The sequence below is a fragment of the Saccopteryx bilineata genome, chromosome 2 (assembly GCF_036850765.1).
Source record: "Saccopteryx bilineata isolate mSacBil1 chromosome 2, mSacBil1_pri_phased_curated, whole genome shotgun sequence".
NCBI classification, from domain to species: Eukaryota; Metazoa; Chordata; class Mammalia; order Chiroptera; family Emballonuridae; genus Saccopteryx; species Saccopteryx bilineata.
Genome location: NC_089491.1, coordinates 63074306 through 63082461, shown reverse-complemented (window position 1 = coordinate 63082461; position 8156 = coordinate 63074306). Strand labels below are relative to the sequence as shown.

The 8156-nt window shown below is 39.2% G+C and overlaps 1 pseudogene; it reads right to left on the bottom strand.

The window, feature by feature from the left end:
* Positions 1-2420: 2420 nt before the first annotated feature.
* On the bottom strand, positions 2421-7330 carry LOC136322232 (large ribosomal subunit protein eL22-like; annotated as a pseudogene).
* Between the last annotated feature and the right edge of the window lie 826 nt (positions 7331-8156).

Sequence of the window (8156 nt, the reverse complement as noted above, 5' to 3'; positions counted from 1 at the left end):
GTGTTGGGTACAGAGTGACAGTGACCACTACAGTTTTGAGTACTATACTTTTAACAATGTTTAAGTAATAAAGTTTAAATGAAGTTTAGGGACCAGTTTTCCTGAGTATTTAGTCAGTTAAACATATATATTTTTATATGAGCTAGTGTTCAGTCAAATTACTGCATAAGTAATTTTTGTCAGCTTTGGTTTAAGTTATTGTTTTTATTTCATGCCTGAATTTATCATGCTGTTCATAGATCCTTATTATAGCCAATAAATTGCTTTATTTATTTTTAAAAATTCTTTTGTATATCACATTAGTGAGTCCTACCATATTGTATCATATGCAAACTCAATAGGCAAATTTTTATTCAAAAATTATTAAGTAGAAGGAGGCCAAGGATGTACTTTTTCTGAAAAATTTGCATATCCTAATCTACACCCTTGAGTTTGGTCATGGGAGGAGCTCCAAACCTACCAACCTGTACTCATGTCCAGCCCACATTTCTCCATCCAGCCCAGAAAAAAATATGATACAGCCTTTGTTGAATGTGATCTCAAGATAAGCTTAATATCTGGTTTTACCCTTATGTTCCATTCTAATAACCCTACAAAAAAGGGGAAATGAAGCTAATTGAACTTAGTTCTTATTATTTTTTAGTGAAACTTATTTTCCCCTGGTTTTATACCTAAATGGTAACATTCTATATCTGTTTTGTACATCTTAATTTTCTCAATTAATAGTCACCTCAAAGAGATTTCCATTTCAGCACATTGAGATATTCCCTTCTCTTCGTTGAGTTATTACATTTTCATGTCCTTGTCTTCCTCCAAAATGGCTATTGCTCCCTTCAAGGAGTGAGAGCTTCAATATAGTTTTAAAATTTTATAAGAAAATATTTGCAGCCCTGGCCGGTTGGCTCAGCGGTAGAGCGTCAGCCTAGCGTGCGGAGGACCCGGGTTCGATTCCCGGCCAGGGCACATAGGAGAAGTACCCATTTGCTTCTCCACCCCTCCGCCGCGCTTTCCTCTCTGTCTCTCTCTTCCCCTCCTGCAGCCAAGGCTTCATTGGAGCAAAGATGGCCCGGGCGCTGGGGATGGCTCTGTGGCCTCTGCCCCAGGCGCTAGAGTGGCTCTGGTCGCAATATGGTGACGCCCAGGATGGGCAGAGCATCGCCCCCTGGTGGGCAGAGCATCACCCCTGGTGGGCGTGCCGGGTGGATCCCAGTCAGGCGCATGTGGGAGTCTGACTGACTGTCTCTCCCTGTTTCCAGCTTCAGAAAAATGGGGAAAAAAAAAAAAAAGAAAATATTTGCAGCCTGACTAGGCGGTGGCGCAGTGGATAGAACATTGAACTGGGATGCAGAGGACCCAGGTTCGAGACCCCGAGGTAGCCAGCTTGAGCACGGGCTCATCTGGTTTGAGCAAACCTTACCAGCTTGGACCCAAGGTCACTGGCTCGAGCAAGAGGTTACTCGGTCTGCTGCAGCCCCGCGGTCAAGGCACATATGAGAAAGCAATCAATGAACAACTAAGGTGTCGCAACAAAAAACTAATGATTGATGCTTCTCATCTCTCTGCGTTCCTGTCTGTCTGTCCCTATCTGTCCCTCTCTCTGACTCTCTCTCTGTCACTGTAAAAAATAAAATAAAATAAAGAAAATATTTGTAGCCCTGGCCAGATAGCTTGGTTGGTTGGACTGTTAGCCCAAAGCACTGAGGTTGCTGGTTAGATCCCCAGTCAGAGTATACTCAGGAATAGCTTGATGTTCCTGTCTCTCTGTCTTTCTCCTCCTGCTCCTCTCTAAATATATCTATATCCATTTAGATATAGATATATGTAAATATATATGTGTGTATATATAAATAGATACATAGATAGATATTTACTCACATTTTTTATTTGTGCCAAGGTATCATTTACCTGATGCGTGTTTTACATCTGTTAGATAGTTTTCTACTTTTTTTCTAATTATATTTTTTTGTTAATGCCTTTATGGTTGTTCACCATCCAATTAAGGGGACGCTTCTGGACAGTAATTTACAAGGAAGAAGTTCCTGTGGTGGGGAATGATGTGATCTTCTTCATGTTATCTGTTTTTCTCACTCACACTCTTTGCAGTGCTGCCACAGAGTCATTCTGCTTCTTGCAAATGTGGCTCCTGAGTCTTTAGATAGTTGCATATGCAGAGGCAGATTTAATAGTGGGCACACTGGGCACGTGCCCTGGGCTCTGACTTCTGAAGGGCCCCACAAAACTCCAAATTTATACTTTTTCTAATAACAAGGGGCCCAATATTTTCTTCTGAGCCCAGGGCCTCAACCGACCTTAATCCACCTCTGTCCACATGTTTCAGTTTCAAGAGCACTTCTGTCCAACTCCTGCACAACATGTTACAAACAAGAAATAAAGCTTTTTCTTTTTGTTTCCCATTTTAGTTAAGGACTCATACAAAATGTGTCAAATAGATAATCCTCTTCTTCTTCCTCTTCTTTATCCTGGTCAATTTGGAAGTAATGCAATGTGTAACTCTCTTTGCTGTGAGCAACTACATACAACCAATCACAGAGATCATTCTTCTTTAAACACTTGTTGGTGAGACCCCTCCACCAGATTCCCTGCTCTTCCATTTGTTCTCTCCTGAAGAAATAGGCAGCAACCGTGATTCCATCTTCTACAAGGTCAGTGCAATCAAGGGAAACTTCAGAACATGTTTCTTTTTTTTTTTTTTGCCCTCCTTCACCACAAGCTTTTCCACAGGCCCTGTGCAGCATAGAGGCAGAAAAGGAGGAGTAAATGAAAATGCTCTTTGTTTTCAGGTAGTTTGTTGTAAGCGTTTTCTGAGACGTGCTCGTACTGCCGTGGGCTCTCCTGCCCCTCTTTGCACTTATGTATTATTTTTCATGTGGCTTAAAACCAATTGTGCTTGCTTGTGTAGCCCTTGCACATAAATTGGAGATAGCAGATTACATCTTTCTCCTGATTTTACAGAAAATGAAGTCTGTGGTCTGTAGTATCTCTCTTCTTGTTTTGGATGACTTCCAGAAGGAATAGTGGAAAATGCTGATTTGTACCATGTTCATTATGGAGGTACCACTTTCTTCCAAAATCCTTATAAACCATCTGTTTAATGACCAATTCTAAAAAAGAAAAGAAGTGCTCAGTATCAGTAGCCAACATCTGCCAGGAGTTTTGGACATAGCCTTTTCTGCTTTGTGCAAATCAGTATAACAACCTTTCACTTTCACATATTTATATATAAAAGTACCATAGGGTGTAAGTGGGTAAATCAATTTATATCATCTCATTCTTTCAGTACTTTTTTCTGACATATCTTGGGTTGATTATTATCGATCATATTTTTTTCTATCTTTTTCTCCTTCATTTCCCTACCAGGTAAAAAGGAAGCAAACCAAATACCTCACACACCTGCTGCCTGACTCCCAGGGCTCCTGCAGCCCCCCAAGCCTTACTGTTGCACCAATGTTGTATTGCTATTATTTACCCATATGTGAGCTTCCCGAAAGGGGACCTGAGTCTTACACTGTGGTGTATTCCTCTTCACTTAATACATTTCAGACTCTGCAGTACTGTGGAATGACTGCCTAAGTGAAGGACTCATAGCTGGTGATCCCTCTCTTGTTAAGAAGGTAGTCTCGTGCAATTGAAAGAAGACCCTAAAATTTCATGGGCATGCACTACTTTGCAGGACGATGTTTTTTATCTTACAAGACCAGTACCCTCGTGTAGTGAAAGAGGCCAGGTTTTAGAGTCTCATCTATCCTGTTTTGTCTAGCCTCTTTCATACCAGCAACCCAGTTTCCTGACCTCATCATCTCTAAAGTAGAATTTATAATAATTATCTTACTAGGCTTTTGCAAATATATATTAATGGAGAGAAAATAGTATAATAATTAACACATAGTAGTTCCATAGTAAATCTTAGTTCTATCTATTTTCTCTTCCCTTATTTTCATTCTTGCTCTCATGGTTTCTCATCAGAGTTTTTGTTTTATAATTATTGTTTTGGGGTTTTTTTTTGGTATTTTTTATGGACTTTAGCACTTTCTCAATATCAGTATTTTCATGCTATTTTTTTCAGTAAGGTGCTGTCTTTGTTATGCCTTAGATAGGATCTCCCATCCCTTATTGTCAAATAATCTTTTAAACTCAGACCTCCTGGGAGAACTCCCTCTGCAACCACTAAGGTGTGACAATGACTGACCTTTTCTTCCCCGCCAGGACCAGTTATGATTGTATTATTAGCATTTGATTTTTGCCAGCCTCCCATCATTCTTGAGCTGTCACTCATTTTATTGCTCCAAACAATAAAATAGAACCTACCTTTATTATGAATTTTATGAAATTTATATCCCTAAAGGTCACAGGTGTGGTCTCCAAAGTTTTTTGATCACGTTCACCCATGAGTCAAAACACTTCATGTATTGCCTCCCAAGCATACTAATATTTCTCTCTTAATTGTCTATATCTTCTACAATAATAATAATAATAGAAAATATCAAACTAAATTCTCTCTATATAGATGGATAGATATATATACATACGCACACACCTATGCACATGCATAGACATGTTTGATGTATACGTATATAGAAACTCATACAATGTATATAGAACATACAAAAATATAAATAAAAAGCATGCATTGAAAATTGAATATAGACTAATTGTTGGCTCTAGCTGAACCACTTATCCTTTGCCAAAATGTTTTGAAACAGAATTTATGTTTTTTGTATCTTTGTAAAGGACTGCTATACCCAGGTTTGCCAGTGCATTTGGTTTGCAGAGTTTGATGAGCTTTGTAGTTTTTAGAGCTAGAAAAAATACTAATCATAAACTTAAAGCTTTTGGAAGCTTCAAATGCTGCTTTTCATGGTCATTATTAAACTGCTGTACCTTGGACATCACCCGAGATAGTTGTATATTTGGACGGCTCCATCAGAAGGAATAATTGTGCCCAGTAAGCCACATTGAAGTAATAATGTGTGCTGGTGTAGTTTTAAGTGACATTTCTTTGTTCTACAATGTTATTGGCAATTTCCTCTCTCTGGCCCATGTGCCCATCACAGGATTAGTACTACTTAGTAATGTTATACCACATTATTTAAAGTACAAGCAGAATCTTCCCTTTGCAAAACCTGAGAAACTATGTGAACGTAACAGACATCTTAGCTCTTAGCTGGTGGTGAGAATCCAGCATCTACACAGTAAATTTACTAGTGTTCAACATGTATCCGGTAAAAAACCTATTAGTTTACTAGGGCAGATATAACAAATTAGCACAAACCAGGTGGCTTAAAACAGCAGAAATTAATTTTCATGCCCTTCTGGAGGCTTGATGTCTGCAGAGGGTTAATAGGGCCACATTTTCTCTCAAAGCTCCAGGAATAAACTTTCCTGTGATTTTCAGCTTCTGAAGGTGCCCGGCTACCTTGCTGTTCCTTGTAGCTGCATCATTCAGGTCTCTGCCTGTCTTCATTTGGCCTTCTTTCCTGTGCTCATCTTTATGCGTTTTCTCCTCTTATTAAGGGGATACCAATCGTTGGACTTAGGGTCCACCGTAATCTAATATGGCCTCATTTAAACTTCATTGCATGTGCAAAGACCGTATTTCCAAATTAGGCCAGATTCACAGGTAGCAGGGGTTAGAGTGTGAACATATATTTGGCAGGACACAATTCTATCCACAATAACAACTAACAGAAAAGATTAAAAATAACGATTCAATATTACCTTCCACAGCCCAGTGTATTGTCCGACATCATCTCTGGGGCTCTCACACCCCTGTGGTGTGGAGAATACTGGTCCAGAGTACATGCCTATTGCTGACACTCTCCTTCGTTCTTCTGTCACTAAATCCCAAGTGACTTGGGTCACCGTTTTCCCCTACACTTCCTGACACTTCTGTTTCTCCATCTCATTCTGCTTTGATGGTCAGCCCTCAGCTGGCCCGCCACTGCACCTTCTGTTTTCTCTAAAATGAAATTATTGTGGATTACCTCATTTTCCAGAAAAGACATGTCCTATGTATGTTTTTCCCAAGTTTTTCAGTTCTTGAATATTACAAAAGAAATGTCAGACTACAAAGCAGTTATTTTATATTTAAACCTTGAACTAAGTTATATCTCCACTGATATCACCTGCTCTGTCTCCGTAAGATTTAAGTTGGCAAAGAACTACGGTTTTGTTGTTGTTGTGTGTATTTGTTTTTAATACACATCGCCAAATAACAGGTTCAAAAGAACTGATATTACTTATGGTCCTGTAGTCATAGTTTTAGAAGATTATCTGATATTGTTTGTTTTATTATAGCACATTAATTTTGGGGTTTGCAGTTGGCCTCCTGGGTATCTTTGTACTAGCTCCTGGGGTAGAAAAGTGCATTGTTTTCCTAAAATTTTAGGTAAAGATGCATTTTCCCTTGTTTAGTGATTCTAGCAAATCAGTGAACCTAACCATCACCCTGTCTCATTCCCTAACACCCCCTGTTGGACAAACAAGTGTGTTAGACTTGCTTACTTGTACTTTGCCTGATTGGTGCATGACCACGGGGCAGCACTATGTGTGTATAGTCTATGCAAGGTGCTTGTCCTCAGGGCAGCAGGTTGTAGCTTATGTGTTGCCTACCTCCATTGGGAGGGACCATTTTTTGCTATTGTTTGCCACCAGAGAAGCGGTTTTTCCTTTGATCTGTTTGCTCCTTAGCCCAGACAGAGAGAAGTGTTTTTCCTCGTCTGTTTGCTCGTCCACCATTGCAAGACTGATAAGTAGAATGGCCCACAATCCTCTGGCTCCATAGCTCTTTTACTGTCTGCTCTAATCCAATGTGAACCTGCATGACCATGGCCACCGGTCTTCCACTCCACCATGAGAACAAATCTCAGCTTTGCACTGACCAAACTGCACCATTATGTGACATAAGATGACCCGAAACTCTTTTTTCTTTCCATTAGAAAAAACAGACTTAGATCATATGTGACGAGCAACTGTAAAGTTGCAATGTTATCATACCTGGGTTCTAGAAGAAGGCCTTGCTAAAAAACCCTACAGCAGAAATTTACTATTTTTCCCAACCACAACAGGAACCATTCAGTTCTTAGTTGTGATGCATCTGACTCACGTGTGCATCCATAAACCCACACATTTGCATATGCCTCGGTGTACTCAGTTTCTTCTCTACGTTATGTATTAGTTATTTCAAATATTGCTAAGAAGGTATCTTTCATTGGGCAAAATGTATGGGTGTTTCCCTTTACCAGGCTGATCTCTCAGCCTTTTCCTAATCCCTACAAAGGCTCACCTCACCTGAGGAGCTTGTTGTCTTCATGTCTGGTTCACCTCAAATCTGCCATCAGTGTCACAACAAGGAGCTGCTCAGTGTAGGCCTCCTGACAGAGCATTTTAGAACCAAGAAGTGCTGAGTCAGTTAGATGAATTGAAATAGGATCAAAGAACATAGTTGATATTTTTAAAAATGTATAGCTGTGTTTTCCTCTTATTTTGTTTGTCCCCAATAAAATCTAAAACTTGAGTTACTAGGTACACAGGGCCTGACATTATACTTAAGCCTACTCACATCACTGTTGGCAATGGGGAGTAGGGACAGAGGAACGTATATCACTCACTAATTTCTGGAATTAAAAAAATATATATACTAAGTAAGGAAGTTTATATTAAAATAATGTATAACATTTTAACCCTAAATATTTAAATATTAAGAATTGGAAAAGGTTCCCTGGCTGGGTGGCTCAGTGGATTGTCTTGGCACACTGAGGTCACAGGTTTGATCCCCAGTCAGAGAACCTACAAGAAGCAACCACTGAGTATACAACTAAATAGAACAATTAAGTGGAACAGTGAGTTGATGCTCCTCTCTCTCTCTCTCTTCCCCCCTCCTTTCTTCTCTCTCCCTCAAATTAGTGAAAAAATTAAAACCAAACACTGAAAAGGATATAATGAATTAACACTGTCACACTTTGTCAGTGAGGAAGTAATTGAAGACATTTTAACAATAGGTGTTGGAAACTTTAAATGTATCTATATGCTTTAGCCTAGTGATTCTATATCTAAGAGAATTATTAAATAAATCATGCTATATCCATAGAATGTTATTAAAAAATACATTTTCAAGAATTATAGGATAACCACTTGCT